Raw genomic sequence first — 20,144 nt, 5'->3', positions numbered from 1 at the left:
TCAGGGATAGGTAAGGCTTTGTAGGGTAGGTTGGAATATGTGAAAACTCGGGTAAAATGGTCTTTGGCTGAGCTATGTAACAAATTATTTTGGGTAGAAATTGTCTTAAATTAGGTTGAATTTAGGTGAGTAAGCATAAATTTCACGAACTCTAATCAAATCTAGCTTGGGATATGCTAGGTCAGGTTAGGTAAGGTAAGATGGAATAGGTGAAAAACTTGGGTGAAATGAACTTTGACCATGCTAAGATACAAAACATTTGGGTATATTCGGTGGAAATTGGCATAAATTAGGTAAAATTTAGGTGGGAAAGGCATAAATTTTGCCAACTATAATCAAATCTGACTTTGGATATGCCAGGAGAGGCCGGGTAGGGATGTCTAGGGCAGGTTGGAATACGTGAAAACTCAGCTAAAATAAACTTTGACCATGCTAAGATACAAAAATATTTGGGTATATTCGGTGGAAATTGGCTTAAATTAGGTAAAATTTAGGTTGGAGAGGCATAAATTTTGCCAACTATAATCAAATCTGACTTTGGATATGTCAGGAGAGGATGGGTAGGGTTGTCTAGGGCAGGTTGGAATAGGTGAAAACTCAGCTAAAATGAGCTTTGGCCGTGCTATGTTCCAAAACATTTTTGGGTATATTTGGTGGAAATTGTCTTTAATTAGGTCAAATTTATATGGGATAACTTAAATTTCGCAGACTTTAACCAAATCCAGGTTTGGATATGTTAGGATAGGTTAGGTGAGGTTGTGTAGGGTAGGATGGAATAAGAGAAAATGTAGGTAAAAATGGGCTTTGGTGATGCTATGATACACAACATTTGGGTATATTTGGTGGAAATTGCCTTAAATTAGGTCATATTTAGGTGGCATAGCATAAATTTCGCCAACTTTAACCAAATCCAGGTTTGGATATGCTAGGTCAGGTTAGGTGAGGTTGTGTAGGGTAGTATGGAATAGGAGAAAATGGGCTTTGGCAGTGCTATGCTACGCAACATTTGGGTATATTTGGTGGAAATTGCCATACATTATGTCGAATTAAAGTGGCATAGCTTAAATTTCACCAACTTGAACTAAATCTAGGTTTGATTATGCCAGGTCAGGTTAGGTGAGGTCGTGAAGGAAAAGGACATATATAATATCTTAGGGTAATGAACTAGCATGTTTATGAAATAGTGTAAATTTTCCTATTTGGGGTTCGAGCTATATGGCAGACTCATATAATGTATGGACAGAGGTGACATAGGCTTGTATGTGAGGATATGGGATGCTCATATTTAGTTAGTTTAGCTAGGTTGAATTTAGTCAAATTTGCGTAGTATAAGTATATTTTTTATAGATTTAGATGAATTTAAAGTTTTAACAATATGCATTTTGATAAGATATAGCAAATTTGTCTAAAATTATCATAGAAAATACTGACTTCACCTAACCCCACCTGCCCTAACATAACTAAGGCTAGAACAAATAAGTCTGTTAGATGGTTTGAATAAATACATAAATATGGGTGGTCTGATTGGAGAGGATGTAACAAGGAAGGTATTAATAAGACATAAAAACAGTGGATATATGTTAGATGAATAGTTTAGCACTAATAATGTTGAAATATTAATGGAAAAAGAATGTGTTTTATATTGAGCTCATCGGAAGTTATATGCACCATTTTTATATGTGAAATTCTGACTTTTGGGGAGTTGGTTAAACTCAGCATATTATAATTAATGTCCTAAATATACCAAGAAAAATATCATACAAATTTGTGTATTGTTTGACCTAGTTGGTTGTGTTTGTACATATATAGCACAATTAATATACTTGTGTATTAATTGTGCAGATTATGTATTTTGCATAAGTTGTATGATTATTGCAATTATGTATTGATTATATCTCTATAAACTGTGTATTGTTTTGTGCAAGTTGTATGTATTAATTGTATATGTTTTTGTATGTGTATTTGCGGAAATTGCTTAGTTGTGTATTTAATGAATATGTGCTAGTTATGTATTGTTCAGTTGTGTATTGATTATATTTTTGAGCAATTTGTGTAAATGTCGCAATTGTATTTGTGTAAATCGTGTATTTATGCTAGTTGTGTATTTTCATATTTTGGGGTAGTTATGTATTGTACGTACTTGTGCTAGATATGCATTTGTGCAAGTTGTGTAATAATTATGAAAGATGTGTAATATATGTGAAAGTTGTGTATTAATTGCGCATGTTCTGTAATTGCATATGGACGAATTGTTTATTTATACCTTTGTGTATTGATTGTCATTGTGCAAGTTGAGTAATTATATAGCAAGTTTTCTTGTATTAATTGTGCAAAGATGTATAATAATTACACATTTTGTGTAATAATTGTCTAGGTTTTATAATAATTTTTGTGCTAATAGTGCATTTATGCAAGTTGTGTTTTTAATTTGTCGAAGTGGAACTGGTGCAACTGTATTTGTGTGTGAAAATTGTGTATTTTGTGTAAGCTCTGTAATCTGATAAAATAGATCTTCATGGTGTAAGTGTATTTTGGTTTGAGACAATGTGTGGGTATTTTGTGAAAATTATGTTTGTGAAATTGTGTAATTTTAGTGAAAGCACATTTTTGATTGTCTAAATGCATAAGCATTTTGATATATTTGTGCAAAATACCGTACTTTGTGTAAATGTCATACTCTGAGTGTCCATGCAATATTGTGTAAATGCTACATTTTCATGTCCAACTGACATATTTTTGCATGTAAATGTTATATTTATGTTTATAAATGTCATATTTTTGTGTGATGGCATATTTGAGAGTAAATAATATATTTTGTGCATAAATGGCATATTTGGTGTGTAGATGCTGTATTTTCTGTGTGCATGGCATAAATTGCATCTGATTAATGGGGAAATGGTGGCAAAAAACTAGGCTATTCTCTATGAATGTATAGGTTGTGGAGTATGAGTAGGTATGTATGCTTGTATTTGCGACTGTTGGTTTAGAAACAAGTTACCTGATTTGCGTAGCAAATCTAGGATTTTTTGAGGTGTAGAAATGATTAGCCTATGAATATAGTGGCTAGCATCCAGCTGAGTTGCTAGATGGATGAATTGAGGTGCGACATTTGGATAGCTATTTGATGGATGTGAGGACAGTTGACTAGCCTATGAACACAGCCATTAATCCGCTGTACTGCCAGATGTGTGGAAACTACTTGTGGATTATAGTAGAATATCTAGCTATAGGGTTTCATAATTGCTGTTGTGTATAAAACTAGAATAAGAGCTATTTATTAAAACTATTATTGTAAACTATTACTTTAAGTGGGATCCCTTGGTTGTTTTAAGCATAGGGTGGACATGAATGAGATTGGGTGGAAATATATAGGAGCTGCCTTGTATGGGCCAATAGGACCTCTGCAGTTACCTTTATTCTTATGTTCAGCTCACCTGCTATGCTGCCAGATGTACGATTCTTCATAAATTGCAGTACGACATTTGGGCGTCTATTTGAGTTTTGAACTTATCACTGAATAATGATTGTAGTTGTGGATGACTAAAATGTATGTTCTTAACCTCTGATTAGGTTAGGTAGGGATGGTTAGTCTAGTCATTTTTGAATAATAACATCAAATACACATGCCAGTAGGACGCCAAAGGTCGCATTGGTTGTCTGGTGACGTCATACATAGTTGACCAGTCAGGCGCTGTAATACCTTCACACCTATGTGCTAATGGCCAGCAATACCTTATCCCTATACCTGAGGTCGCTTTTCACGATGTCACTAAACAACAACAATAACTGGTCTGTAGAATGTATTTGTTTGTTATATATAATAAGTTAGGTTAGGTTAGGTTAGGATGGTTTGATGGGGTTTATGAATAACAGAAAATATAAGCAACGAGCGAAAATACGAGCTATTGTAGCTGAATATCAACTTTGATGAAGCACAGAGTACAGTTGAGGTATTAAGCCAGATTAAGAGTTCACACTTATGTGTGAACCTCCTGGGATCCGCATTTAGCGCGCCTCGCGCCGCAGAAGGCCTTATTTTAAAACATGAGAGGCTTGCTTTTACTGAATGAGTTTTTCTTATTTGTTATATGCCACAGTAAGGTGTGGGAGGTAAGTTTTGAGTGAATGTGAGACGTGTATGCGGTTAAGGACAATATTGGTTTACTACTGAACACGCATTGAAATCACCAATGCCCAGGGCTCTGTTTTTTCATATAAACGACTGATAGCAGTTTTTTCATTTTATTTTTTGCCCTATGCATAATAAACGATCCTTTAAGAAAGATTGTCAAAGCTCAAATTACATTCTCTAGAACGACGACGAAGAAAAAATAGGGGTGACATGATAGAGGTGTGACTGAATGGTCATAGTAAAGGGGAATATTAATAACCTATTAAACGTATCAACATGAAACAGAATAGGAATGAATTGGATAAGTTTTATATTTAGGAAAAAGACCTGGGTAAATACAGGCAGCAGGGGACGAACTTGAAAATACACACATAACTTCTTGCAGTGCTGAAGTTATGTTCTTCCCTCACATACATGATCCCCTTTGATAAATGTAATGGGCGATGGTTGGAAGTAAATATGAAAGATAGTAAGTTTTCATTTTTATTTTGCCCTATGCTCAATAAGCAATTTCTGAAGAAAGATTGACAAAGCTTAAATTACATTCTCTAGAAAGGTAAAGAAATAGAGGTGACATGATAGAGCTGTGAATGAATGGACATGATAAAGGGGGAATATTAATAGACTATTAAAATTATCAACACTAGACAGAACATGAAACAATGGACATAAATTGGAATAGGTTTTAGATTTAGGAAAAAGACCTGGGTAAATACTGGTTCTGTAAACAGGGTTTGAAGTCATTTCTTATGTTATTATTATGTAATCTTAGCTATAAAATGATCTTAGACAATGGGAAACAGTAAGGCAATACCTTATTGTGAAAAACGAGCTTATAATGGTTAATGCCATTGCACATTAGGCTTGACAGAAGGCAGCATTTGAATCCCCCTTTGCTATAAATATCGAAAATGGGAATAATTACACTGTAACAGAAAACGGACTTATACAGGGAAAATGAAGACGGGGGTGACGTCATTGACCATTAGCAATGCCTGTGCAGGGTTGCTCAGGTAATGAAATATGATGGGGCCAGGAGCCGGCCTTTTAATCCCCAGGTAAGTTGATGACGTCATTGACCATTGACTATGCCTGTGCATGGGACCGGCAATGAAAGAAAATTTGAGAAAACCCTGGGGCCAATGACCGGCTTTTTAATCCCCTTTAACATGCCTGTGCAGGGTCACTGAGCTAACGAAATTTTGGGATGACTGGAGGCAGCCGTTTAATCCCCTTGAGCGAAAATGGCAGGGGCCAATGACCAGCCATGAAAATTATTTCGAGAAAACCCAGGGGCCAATGACTGGCTTGGGAAAAAAAGTTCATAAAACCCAGGGGCCAATGACCGGCTTGGGAAAAAAAGTTCGAAAAAACCCAGGGGCCAATGACCGGCTTGGGAAAAAGTTTGTAAAACACAGGGGCCAATGACCGGCTTGGGAAAAAAAGTTCGTAAAACCCAGGAGCCAAAGACCGGCTTGGAAAAAAAAGCAAAATAGCCGGTCATTGGCCTGGTTTACACTTCTGGTGGCGACCCATGACTAGCCCCAGGGACCAAGTGGTGACCCGTGACCAGCCCCAGAGACCAGATGGTGACCCATGACCAGCCCCAGAGACCAGTTGGTGACCCGTGACCAGCCCCAAGGACCAAGTGGTGACCCGTGACCAGCACCAGGGACCAGGTGGTGACCCCTGACCAGCACCAGGGACAAGTGGTGACCCGTGACTAGCACCAGGGACCATGTGGTGACCAGTCCCAGGGACCAGGTGGTGACCCGTGACCAGCACCAGGGACCAGGTGGTGACCAGTGACCAGCACCAGGGACCATGTGGTGACCAGCCCCAGGGACTAGGTTGTGACCCGTGACCAGCATCAGGGACCAGGTGGTGACCCGTGACCAGCCCCAGGGACAAGGTGGTGACCCGTGACCATCCCCAGGGACCAGGTGGTGACCCGTGACCAGCCTCAGGGACCAGGTGGTGACCCAGGACCAGCCGCAGGGACCAGGAGGTGACCCGGGACCAGCCACAAGGACCAGGTGGTGACCCGTGACCAGCCCCAAGGACCAGGTGGTGACCTGTGACCAGCCCCAGAGACCAGGAGGTGACCCGTGACCAGCCCCAGAGACCAGAAGGTGACCCGTGACCAGCCCCAGGGACCAGGTGGTGACGTGACCAGCCCCAGGGACCAAGTGGTAACCCGTGACCAGCCCCAGGGACCAGGTGGTGACCCAAGACCAGCCCCAGGGACCAGGTGGTAATCCGTGACCAGCCCCAGGAACCAAGTGGTAACCCGTGACCAGCCCCAGGGACCAGGTGGTGACCAGCACCAGGGAGTAGGTGGTGACCCGTGATCAGCCCCAGGGACCAGGTGGTGACCCGTGACCAGCCCCAGGGACTAGGTGGTGACCCGTGACCAGCACCAGGGACCATGCGGTGACCAGCCCCAGGGACCAGGTGGTGACCCGTGACCAGCATCAGGGACCAGGTGGTGACCCGTGACCAGTCCCAGGGACCAGGTGGTGACCCGTGACCAGCACCAGGACCAGGGGGTGACCCGTGACCAGCCCCAGGGACCAGGTGGTGACCAGTGAGCAGCCCCAGGGACCAAGAAGTGACCCGTGACCAGCCCCAGGGACCAGGTGGTGACACGTGACCAGCCCCAGGGACCAAGGGGTAACCCGTGACCAGCCCCAGGTAGTGACCCGTGACCAGCCCCAGGGACCAGGGGGTGACCCGTGACCAGCCCCAGGGACCAGGTAGTGACCCGTGACCAGCCCCAGGGACCAGGGGGTGACCCGTGACCAGCCCCAGGGACCAGGTAGTGACCCGTGACCAGCCCCAGGGACCAGGTGGTGACCCGTCCCTGGGACCAGGTAGTGACCCGTGACCAGCCCCAGGGACCAAGTGGTAACCCGTGACCAGCCCCAGGGACCAGGTGGTGACCAGCCCCAGGGACCAGGTGGTGACCCGTGACCAGCCCCAGGGACCAGGCGGTGACCCGTGACCAGCCCCTGGGACCAGGAGTTGACCCGTGACCAGCACCAGGTGGTGACCCGTGACCAGCACCAGGGACCAGGTGGTGACCAGCCCCAGGGACCAGGTGGTGACCAGCCCCAGGGACCAGGTGGTGACCCGTGACCAGCCCCAGGGACCAGGTGGTGACCCGTGACCAGCCCCTGGGACCAGGAGTTGACCCGTGACCAGCACCAGGGACCAGGTGGTGACCCGTGACCAGCACCAGGGACCATGTGGTGACCAGCCCCAGGGACCAGGTGGTGACCCGTGACCAGCATCAGGGACCAGGTGGTGACTCGTGACCAGCCCCAGGGACCAGGTGGTGACCCGTGACCAGCTCCAAGGACAAGGTGATGACCCGTGATCAGCCTAGGGACCAGGGGGTGTCCCGTGACCAGCACCAGGAACCAGGTGGTGACCCGTGACCAGCCCCAGGGACCAGGTGGTGACCAGCCCCAGGTGGTCACCCGCGACCAGCCCCAGGGACCAGGTGGTGACCAGCCCCAGGGACCAGGTAGTGACCAGCGCCAGGGACCAGATGGTGACCCGTGACCAGCCCCAGGGACCAGGTGGTGACCAGCCCCAGGTGGTCACCCGCGACCAGCCCCAGGTGGTCACCCGCGACCAGCCCCAGGGACCAGGTGGTGACCAGCCCCAGGGACCAGGTAGTGACCAGCGCCAGGGACCAGATGGTGACCCGTGACCAGCCCCAGGGGACCAGTTGGTGACCAGCTCCAGGGACCAGGTGGTGACTCATGACCAGGCCCAGGTGGTGACCGGTGACCAGCCCAGGGACCAGGGGGTGACCCGTGACCAGCGTCAGGGACTAAGTGGTGACCCGTGACCAGCCCCAGGGACCAGGGGGTGACCCGTGACCAGCCCAGGGACCAGGGGGTGACCTGTGACCAGCGTCAGGGACTAAGTGGTGACCCGTGACCAGCCCCAGGGACCAGGGGGTGACCCGTGGCCAGCTTCAGGGACCAACTGAGGTCGGCCATAATTATCTTCACATAATTAACCAACTTTTCCTCCAGTGATTGTAATGTTAAACAATAAAACTCAATACGATACTTTTTTCCTCTCATGGGGGAAATATTTGATGAGTTGAGGGTAACCCTAAGTAAATTAATCTCAGTATCCTATTTCCTTTATTCCATATGTTTATGTATTGATTAATTGCTTTTGATACCTGAGATTATGACTCCTAGATATTTCTCCAATAAATTTTTCAGATGTTTAATATTGTCCTGGTGATATATGGAAACTCTAGTATTATTATTACTAAGATCAATCCCAACATTTTACAGCATTAAGCTTCATCCGCTAATGTTTTGTCTACGTGTCAAGTCTATACAGATTGTCTTTTAACTTTTTTGTGAGTTTAACTTCCACATGGAACGTAAATCCCGTGGGATTTAACTCCATTCACGCCAACTCTCTGCTGTCTTTATTAATAACCAAGATCTAATCAAATATACACCGCCATTATCATGTGCCTCCAGCTCTTAGTCTTGTGTGGCGCAGTATTAAAGACCTTGTTGGTGTCAAGTTAAAGAATGTTACAGTCTTTCCTACTATCACCTTGAAATTTGCAGGAAAAGAATGATAAAAATGTCCTAAACATGAACGGCCCTTAGTGAAACCTTTTCAAGGTGAAAACGAATTGCTTTGGCAATTATCAGTTAAATCCATTTGCAGCAATTGGCACCCCATCATCAACCATCCATCACTCTGGTACTCTGCTTGAGTCTAATGATTAATTAAACATGGTAGACAATGGGTCACTAAGCTTTGCTTTACCTTACTTAATCTCCCTGGATAATGTTTTGTCTGGCTCTGGGGACTAGTTTGTCCTCAGTTTGAATATTGTTTAATAACTTCCTCGCTAGTAACTACTAAACTAATTAACTACTAAACTAGTTAACTACTAAATTAGTCATCTCGACCTTCAAAGATTTGTTCTGCTGAATGCATAGTTGAACTTCTTTAGTAAAATACAGAGATGAAGAATTTATTTGAAATACGTCACATTTCTCTTTCATTCTCAGTTACCTGACCTGCCTCAGATATAATTTGTGCAGTCTTTTCCTTAATCTTTGTTTTATATATCAGAAAAAATGTTTTAGAAATTGTCATTTCCTGGTCTGTTATACACACTTCATAATTTCTTGATGCTTTCATTATTTCTTTAACATTTCTAGCTAGTTTGGGATATTGTTGTTCAAGATTGACTTCCTCATTCTCAGGCCTTTGAACATAGTTTTTCCTACAGATAAGGTTTTTAATCACATTTTTATCCATTTGAGGTCATTGTTATTTGACCTAACCAATCTAGATGGTACACCACAGCTTTGGTCTTTATTAAGCCTGTTTAATTAAATTTGTTTGAATATATTGAAAAGTTTTTAATTTATTTTTGTTAAATCCTTTCACCCATCTTCTTGAGGTTATCTTGAGAAGATTTCGGGGCCTAGCGTCCCGCGGCCCGGTCCTCGACCTGGCCTCTTTTTTTTGTTACACCCCCCAAAAAAAGCAGAACGTAGCAGCTGTAACTTCCAGGTACCTATTTACTTCTAGGTAACAGGAGCATCAGGGTGAAAGAAACTTTTTGCCCATATGTCTCCGCCTCCACCGGGGTTCGAACCCGAAACCTCAGGACTACGAATCCGAAACACTGTCCACCCAGTTGTCAGGCTCCCCCCATTAATACTTCACCCATGTTGACCTTTACTCTTGCCTTTCACCCATGTTAATACTTCACCCATGTTGACCTTTACTCTCACCTTTCACCCATGTTGACCTTTACTCTCACCTTTCTCCCATGTTAATACTTCACCCATGTTGACCTTTACTCTCATCTTTCACCCATGTTGACCTTTACACTCACCTTTCACCCATGTTAATACTTCACCCATGTTGACCTTTACTCTCACCTTTCACCCATGTTAATACTTCACCCATGTTGACCTTTACTCTCACCTTTCACCCATGTTAATACTTCACCCATGTTGACCTTTACTCTCACCTTTCACCCATGTTAATACTTCACCCATGTTGACCTTTACTCTCACCTTTCACCCATGTTAATACTTCACCCATGTTGCCCTTTACTCTCACCTTTCACCCATGTTGACCTTTACTCTCACCTTTCACCCATGTTAATACTTCACCCATGTTAACCTTTACTCTCACCTTTCACCCATGTTAATACTTCACCCATGTTGACCTTTACTCTCACCTTTCACCCATGTTAATACTTCACCCATGTTGACCTTTACTCTCACCTTTCACCCATGTTAATACTTCACCCATGTTGACCTTTACTCTCACCTTTCACCCATGTTAATACTTCACCCATGTTGACCTTTACTCTTCACGTTGTCAGATAATATACATTAAGATATTTTAACTTCTCGACGGTGCTTCATAGTCTTCTTGGCTTGGCGCTTTGTTCTGATAATTACTGACATCTTAAGATCTCGCCATGTGTGAGAGAACCTTTTCCTGGGGGCAACTGTTGTCCCTCGCTGCTCACGTGCAAGTAACCTCATGGCCATTTTTCAGTATGGCGACTATGAAATGCATAATCTAAATGGGGCCTAACAAGAGAGACATAATGATGAAGAACAATATATCTTGTTAGTTTGGTTTGTTGTCTTAGGCCTATCTACCTCTGGAGGGATATTAAGGCCACACAAGTGCTCGCTGACCAAACAGTGAGTATACTTTATGTCAGCACAACTGTGAACAATGGTTACAACCAAGAATGCAAAGGTTGTCCAATATGTAAATAAATCTGACTGGTCAAAATGTTGAGCGAGGTACCTCAAGGATCCATCTTGGGCACAACCCATTTTAAGATTTACATCAATGAGATCGTTACAAAACATTAGGTTTGCACATGACACTAAGATTTACGCTAAGGTAGGAAGTGTTTATATTAAGGTAGGAAGTTAGATCCACCCTAGCTGCCCTACACACCAGTGACCATGGTCAACAGCTCTATATATGGACCCCAAAACATCCTGTGGGCGGTAGTGGACCCCATACCCATCCTGTGATCGGTAGTGGACCCCATACCCATCCTGTGGACGGTAGTGGACCCCATACCCATCCTGTGGACGGTAGTGGACCCCATACCCATCTTTTGGGCGGTAGTGGACCCCTGTTACGGCCACTATGGGTTGTAACCGGGTTCTTGATGGATGAACTTAAGTGATAGTATCCAACCCCAAGTCGGTAATGGTTTTCAAGGAGTTGGCTAGGTAAGGTAATGCAACAAAAAAGGGGAGAGATTAACAAAACACTGATTCCTTATCCATATATTCATCACCTTAAATAGAAACAAAAAATGAAATATTACTACACTCGATGTCTATACAGGTGTGCTCTCACATAGGACACCGAGCACTCAACGACGGCTAACACAATGCAGCCTTCGACGGATCGTTCGTGTTTCCCCGACACACAGTACCGTTCCCCGACCTTACCGGCCACAGTACTGGGAAACTCTGACGCGTCTACCTTTGACGGTGGGTTAGCCTACCGGCAGTCTCACGAGGTGCCTCTCTGTAAACAACCACTCTCCAGCCAAGTGCTGGCAGAGAACCTCAGCACACGCGCTGAGTGGGGCCTCTACACAGACAAATAGAGGGGGTACCGCACCCTGGCAGGAGCCTCTAGCGACGGGCTGGTAACGCTCCTCGACAGGCGCCTCACTGTCGGTCGTCTCTTCCCCTTCGCCAGTCCGGGATACGCTGAATTCTTCCACTGCTACTCCACTAGCAGAAACTACACTATTCCTGATCGGCGGCGGCTCACTTGGTCGTCAGGCAGGACTAAGTTGGGAGAGTTTAGGCTGTGTAAGGTAGACAGCCGTCCTCAGTACCACTGCTGCCCCCAAGTCGCCTCTGTGGATACAGACCAGTCATCAGTTATAGGGTACTGGAGAAACCAAGGAAGCAACACTAACTCACTCGGGCATTGACCATTATGCTTGTAGCTCCAACAGATGGCGCTGGTCTTGAATCGCCACTGCCCCAGAGGTCACTCTCTATAACCTCACTAGTTAATCAAGGCAGGAATCTCCGACAGACCACTGGAACATTATCTAACACAGTGCACAGTTACAAACCAGTTAAGATTTCACCTTCGATTCAACAGAGCAGAGGAAGTTGTTAAAACACATATGGCAATAATCTTACTGAAGCGACCATACGAGTCATACATACTCATACTCCGCCCAAGTAACACAGAAACAAGCATCACTTAGTGGGCCAGCCAGAGGCTTAGGGCCCGCGCAGGATTATCCCTGCCTAAAAAGTAAAAAAAAAAAAAAAAAAGGCAGGAATCAGGCTGTCACCACTAGATGGCGGTCGTCCATATTGCGGCCGATACTGTGGGGTGTTACGGCCATTATAGGTCTCAACCGGGTTCTTTGATGGTAGAACCAAACTTATAGTATCCGACCCCAAGTCGGTAATACGCTTTCAAGAAAGTGCCTATGTAGTGCATAAAAAAAGGGAGGGGATGAACAAAACACTGTTCCTTTCGTCAATGTATTAAATATCTTTCCACCACCGTTAAATAGATATATGTACACCGTCACCATAAATATTATATAAAGAAACGGACCAGGAAATCAAACGTGTTCACGTGCAGAGTTCATCAATCCCCAGTATTTTCGAATTTCTTCACTGTCCAGTAGCGTATCCAACCTTACTGGGAAGAACACCGGCGAGTTCACCTATACGTGGGCCAGCCCACTGACAGTGTCATGAGGTGGCTGTACCCCAACAACCGCTCTCCAGCTACTCGCTGGCAGAGTACCTCAGCCACACGCTGAGCGGGGTCACAAACCAATACAGTGGTAGCGATCCCCTGGCAGCAATCTCTAGCGACCAGCTAGCAGCACTACTTAAGAGGCACCTCCCTGTCGTCAGTCTCTCCCCTAAGCCAGTCCCGAAGGTACGCCGATCTTTTCAACACTTTAGCACTTGCAGCTACCACACTGCTTCATCGGCGGCGGCTTCCTTGGTCGTTTCCAGGACCATGTGAGGAGACTGTACTCACCTAGTTGTGCTTGCGGGGGTTGAGCTCTGGCTCTTTGGTCCCGCCTCTCAACCGTCAATCAACTGTGGACTGCCCAAGATGAACTGCCCTCTCCAGTACCGCTGCCCCCAGGCGTCACCTCTGGACAAAACGTCATCAATGATCTTATGTTATCAAAAACGTCATCAATGATCTTATGTCATCAAAAACGTCATCAATGATCAATTTAGCCATTTGATAACCACCACAAGATGCTATTGTCCACATTATGTACTATTCCGGGGCAGTTCGGGTGCAGACTCGTAGATGGTGCTGGAACTGCCACTCTACCCCCTGACAAGGGTGACGAGTCCGTAACAGTGGGGTTAGAGAGCAAACTCACAGATGGTGCTGACCGTTGCTACTCCATACTCCGACTTTGTAGTCGGGTTCGTAACAACCCCATACCCATCCTGTGGCCGGTAGTGGACCCCATACCCATTCTGTGGACGGTAGTGGACCCCATACCCATCTTTTTGGCGATAGAGGACCCCGTACTCATCCTGGTGTGGTCGTGGACCCCATACTCTTCTTATGGGTGGAAGTGAACCCCATACTAATCCTTTGAGCGGTAGTGGACCCAATACCCATCCATAGGCGGTATTGGATCCCAACCCATCCTGTGGGCGGTAGTTGACTTCATACCCATCCTGTGGGCGGTAGTGGACCCCATACCCATCCTGTGGGTGGCAGTGGATCCCATACCCATCCTGTGGGCGGTAGTGGACCTCATACCCATCCTGTAAGCGGTAGTGGACCCCTATACCCATCCTGTGAGCGGTAGTGGACCCCATACTCATCAAGTGGGCCATAGTGGACCCCCTACCCACCCAACAGGCGGCATTGGACTCAATACTTGTCCCTTTGGGCGGCAGTGGACCCCAATACCCACCCAACAGGCGGCATTGGACCCAATACTTGTCCTTTGGGCGGTAGAGGATCCCCCACAAACATCGTGACTTATTGTGGACTCCATAGCAATTCTGTTTGCAGCAGTGTACCCCATAGACATTCTAACGTCATATCGTTTTCTGTGTACATTCGCGCACAACATTCTCTATATAATTTTTAAAGCATCAACTATTGTATATAATATTGTTTGGCGCCCGCATCATTATTATATGTAATAATTTATTGACTTATTATTATAATTTACAGAGGAGCACCAAGATTTCTTCTGAGTGCTAACCTTTAACAGGATGCACTGTAGAATAGAGGTTTAAATTATGGATGAAAACATTAGTTGACTCAGAATGGAGACATTATAACTTTTCTTTAACTATTTCCATTTAGTAAGAGAGCATTCAGCTGTCAACAGCTACCATCATCGCTGACGTCTTCACTAACATCTTTATTATTAAGCCTTAAAATCATCCAAAATGCTGAAATAAGGACCATAGGTGGTAGCTATGTATACCACAGGTGAACTATGAATATATAATGCAGGATTATCTTACATATTTGGTGTATAAGGTTCTGAATGATTCCTTACACAGATTCCTGAAGGCTGTTCTGATGTTAGCCAACCTTGCATATGCCTCCGATCTTATTCTTGTTATGTGGGCTTCAGGAGACAGTTTGGTGTGATATCAACTCCTAGATCTTTCTCTCTGTCCGTTCATGAATGACTTTTTCTCCCATTCGGTATCTTGTGTCTGGTCTCCTGTTTCCACTGCCTAGTTTATTACCTTACATTTACTTGGGTTGAACTTTAGTAGCCATTTGTTGACCATTCATTCAGGATGTCTAGGTCATCTTGTAGCCTCCTACTATCTTCATCTGTCTTAATCCTCCTCATAATCTTTGCATCATCAGCAAACAGTGAGAGGAACGATTCTATACCCTCTGGGAGATCATTTACATAGATCAGAAACAGTATAAGGCAAGGACTGAACCCTGTGGGACTCCACTGGTGACGCCTCGCCAATCTGACCTCACCCCTCACAGTGACTCACTATTTTCGTTGCTTAGGTAATCTCTTATCCAGTGGAGTACCTTCCCTTTCACTCCCGCCTGCATCTCCAGCTTGTGCACTAGTCTCTTATGTGGTACTGTGTCAAAGGCTTTCTGGCAATCCAAAAATATGCATTCTGCCCATCCCTCTCTATCTTGCCTGATTTGTGTTGCTTTGTCGTAGAATTCCATTAATCCTGTGAGGCAGGACTTGCCATCCCTGAACCCATGCTGCTGTTCTGTTACAAAGTTCTTTCGTTCCAGATGTTCCACTAGTTTTTTCGCACAATCTTCTCCATCATCTTGTATGGTATGAAAGTTAGGGACACTGGCCAGTAGTTCAGTGCCTCCTACCTATCACCCTTCTTGTATATTGGGACTACATTGGCCATCTTCCACATTCATGGCAGTTCACCTATTACCGGTGATTTGTTGTACACAATGGAGAGTGCAGGCACAGAGCTTATGCTACTTCCTTTAGTATCCATAGTGAGATTCAATCCGAGCCTATAGCCTTTGTCACATCCAATTCTAGCAGATGCTCCCTCACCTTCCCCCTGGTGGTCACAAACTCCTCTAGTGGCGTCTGGTTTGATATTCCCCTCTTATCTCTAGGACTTCTCCTTGCTGTACTGTAAAGACCTCCGGGAATTTCTTATTGAGTTCTTTGCCCACCTCCTTGTCGTTTGTAGTGAATCTGTCTGCCCCTATCCTCAATTTCATTACCTGTTCCTTCACAGTTGTTTTTCTCCTGATGTGACTGTGCAGCGATTTAGGTTGAGTCTTCACCTTGCGTGCTATTCATTTTCATATTGTCGCTCTGTCTCTCTTCTCACCCTGACGTACTCATTCCTGTCACTGTGGTATCTTTCTCTGCTCTCTATTGTCCTGTTATTTCTATAGTTTCTCCATGCCCTTTTACTTCGTTGCTTCGCTATCTTACATCTCTGATTAAACCATGGGTTTCTTGTCTCCATTTCATTTTTTTCTTTTGGACTGGGATGAACTTCTCTGCTGCCTCCTTACATTCTGCATGATGTAGTCCATCATGTCTTGGGCCGTCATTCCTCTGTGCTCTGTTTCCCAAGCTACATCTGTTAGAAATTTTCTTCTCCTCATAGTTTCCCTTCCAGAACGCCGGCCTTTTGTGTTCTGAGCCTTTCCTTGAGTATCTTTACCCTACTTCGACCAGGTACTCAAACATCAGTACACTGTGATCACTCATTCCACTCGGGCTTCGTAACCAATTTCCCTTATGTCGGAGTCGTTCAGAGTGAATACTAGGTCGAGTCTGGCTGGTTCATCGTTGCCTCTCATTCTTGTAGCATCCCTAACGTGCTGACTTAAAAAGTTCCTTGTCGCCACTTCCAGTAGTTTAGCTCTCCATCTTTCCTCACCTCCATGTGGTTCCTTGTTTTCCCAGTCTATCCTTTCGTGATTAAAGTCCCCCATGATGAGCAGGTGGGATCGGTTTCTACTGGCGGCAGCAGTTGCTCTCTCATTATGGTGTTAACCACTTTGTTGTTCCTGTCATACTCTTGCCTGGGTCTTCTGTCATTTGGTGGTGGGTTATATATCACTGCTTCTACTATTCTTGGTCCTCCCATCGTCATGGTGGACAGAACCATGAAGTCTCTGAACCCCTCGCAGCCAGAAATAGTAATTTCCTCGAAACTCCATTCCTTTCTCTCAGTAGGGCCACTCCACCACTCCCCTTTCTTCCCTCTCTCTCCTTATTACAGTGTACTCCTGGGGAAACACGACATTCGATATTATTCCTGAGAGTTTTGTTTCAGTGAGGCCAATATCCGGGTTTGCTTCTTGTGTACTTCCCTAAGTTCACTTGCCTTGTTTGTGATCCCATCTATGTTCGAGTACATTAAAAGCTGACTCTCTTCTGTCCATTCTCAGTTTCTGTCGATTCCCTGGAGTGGGGGGCAAGGGGTGTCTGGGGGGGGGGAGGGCCTGGGAAGGGGGACCTGAGGTGCGAGGGATTTGGAGGCTCTGGTACATGGGGGGATGGCATGGTCTGTGGTGGTGTGGCTGAGAGGGTCTGGTGTTGGGGGTCACTTAGGGCATGGGATGGGGAGCAGAGGGGGCATGTGGTGGAGGGAGAGGGAGGTCATGGGCTGGGGTTGTAGGGAGTTTGGGGTGACGGCAGGGAGAACAGTGGTTAGGGAGGAGCTTGTGAGATAACAGAGTATTATCAGATGCTGGGGGATAAGGGGGGGGGGTCAAGGAAAGGGGTGACAGGGAGGGTATGGGTTGAGAGGGGTGGTAGGGCAGGGAGGATATTGGGTGAGGGAGGAGGGGGGGCCAAGAAGGGAATGGGGTGAGGGGAGGGGGGCCCAGGAGGGTATGGAGTGCGGGAGGGAATGGGGTGAGAGGGGAAGGGAACAGCGAGGATAGGGAGTGATGGGGGGGAAGGGGGGTACAGGGAGGGAGGGAAGGACTTGGAGGGGAACGGGAGAGGGGGAGGGAGGGTTGACTGAGCCTTGGGATGAGGGCAGGGAGGGTTCAGTGTAGGTGGGGATTTCTATGTGGAGGAAGATACGGTGTTGTTCTCTCCTCTGGGTTGCTGGGGCGCTGGTTGGGATTATTCCACTATCCTCTGGGGCTGCTGAGTTGGGGTCTGTTGCTCCCTGGTTCTGTCCTCTCCCCCTGTGTTTTCTCCTCGCTTCTGCTGCCTTTACTCTCCCTTCCTTTGTCATGTCCCTCTGGAGGAATACTTTCCTGTAACCTCCCACATGGTACAGAAGGCTCTTCCTTGCTAGAATTTCTTCCTTTACGTGCTCGTTTGTAAACATTATCTTTATCAGACGATCTCTGTCCTTGTTGTACCAGCCTACCCTGAACACCTTCTCTATGCATGGTCCAGCCCCTTCCACTGCAACCTCTGTTGTATCCCTGCACTGCCTCATTGTCTTTACTAATCCACTCCATCTTATTGGAGCCTTCCTGTTCTTTAATGCCTGCTACTACCACTGATCGTTTCCTCTAAAGCAGTTGGCTAGTGCACCTTGCCGCTTCCTATGAGGCAGCTGCTTTCATGGCTGCCTCCCTCACTGTGGCCATTACATCTGGACTCTTTTTAAGTATCTCAGCAAATGATGCTTGTACAGTGGCAGTCTCTTCCACTGATACATTTCCATCTTCTCTTGGTATGGTGTTTGGAGCTGAGTCGGAGTATTGTTTTCCTTGAGCCTTCTTATCTCCTCATTTGCTGCTAATAGCTCTTTATGCAGGATGCTGATTGCATCTCTCATTTCTTTCTTCTCCTTGCTGATACAATCCCAAGCTTGGTCAAACATCTCCTTCATTTGGACTCACTCACTTTTCCCTGTGTGTGTGTACTCACCTAGTTGTACTCACCTAGTTGTGCTTGCGGGGGTTGATCTCTGGCTCTTTGGTCCCGCCTCTCAACCGTCAATCAACAGGTGTACAGGTTCCTGAGCCTATTGGGCTCTATCATATCTACACTTGAAACTGTGTATGGAGTCAGCCTCCGCAACATTACTTCCTAATGCATTCCATTTGTCAACCACTCTGACACTAAAAAGGTTCTTTCTAATATCTCTGTGGTTCACTTGGGCACTCAGTTTCCACCTGTGTCCCTTGAGCGTGTGCCGCTTGTGTTAAATAAACTGTCTTTATCAACCCTGTCGATTACCTTGAGAATCTTGAATGTGGTGATCATGTCCCTCCTAACTCTTCTGTCTTCCAACGAAGTGAGGTTTAATTCCCGTAGTCTCTCCTCGTAGCTCATACCTCTCAACTCGGGTACTAGTCTGGTGGCAAACCTTTGAACCTTTTCCAGTTTAGTCTTATGCTTGACTAGATATGGACTCCATGCTGGAGCCGCATACTCCAGGATTGGTCTTACATATGTGGTATATAATGTTCTGAAAGATTCCTTACACAAGTTTCTAAAGGCCGTTCTTATGTTAGCCAACCTGGCATACGCTGCTGATGTTATCCTCTTGATATGAGTTTCAGGGGACAGGTCTGGCGTGATATCAATCCCCAGGTCTTTATCTCTCTCTGACTCTGGAAGTATCTCATCTCCCAAATGATACCTTGTATCTGGTCTCCTGCTTCCTACCCCTATCTTCATTACATTACATTTGCTTGGGTTAAACTCTAACAGCCATTTGTGCAGCTTGTCCAGGTCTTCTTGAAGCCTCAAGCTGTCCTCCTTTGTCTTAATCCTTCTCATAATTTTGGCGTCGTCAGCAAACATTGAGAGGAATGAGTCTATACCCTCTGGGAGATCATTTACGTATATCAGAAACAAGATAGGTCCAAGCACAGAGCCCAGTGGGACGCCACTGGTGACTTCACGCTATTGTGAAGTCTCACCCCTCACTGTAACTCTCTGCTTCCTATTGCTTAGGTACTCCCTTATCCGCTGGAGCACCTTATCAGTTACTCCTACCTGTTTCTCCAGCTTATGCATCAACCTTTTATGGGGTACTGTGTCAAAGGCTTTCCGACAGTCCAAAAAATGCAATCCGCCCAGCCCTCTCTTTCTTGCTTAATCTTTGTCACCTGATCGTAGAATTCTATCAAGCCTGTAAGGCAAGATTTACCCTCCCTGAACCCATGTTGATGGGTTGTCACGAAGTCTCTTCTCTCCAGATGTGTTACTAGGTTTTTTCTCACAATCTTCTCCATCACCTTGCATGGTATACAAGTTAAGGACACTGGCCTGTAGTTCAGTGCCTCTTGTCTGTCACCCTTTTTGTATATTGGTACTACATTAGCAGTCTTCCATATTTCTGGTAGGTGTCCCGTTTCCAGTGACCTTCTATACACTATGGAGAGTGGCAAGCAAAGTGCTCCTGCACACTCTTTCAATACCCATGGTGAGATTCCATCGGGCCCAACAGCTTTTCTCACATCCAGGTCCTGTGAAGAAGCTCCTAGAAGCTCCAGCTTCTTGACCTCATCTCTT

The sequence above is a fragment of the Procambarus clarkii genome, chromosome 31 (genome assembly GCF_040958095.1).
Source record: "Procambarus clarkii isolate CNS0578487 chromosome 31, FALCON_Pclarkii_2.0, whole genome shotgun sequence".
Taxonomy (NCBI): Eukaryota; Metazoa; Arthropoda; class Malacostraca; order Decapoda; family Cambaridae; genus Procambarus; species Procambarus clarkii.
The sequence above is the reverse complement of the archived record's forward strand: the minus strand, read 5'-3'. Positions refer to the sequence as shown.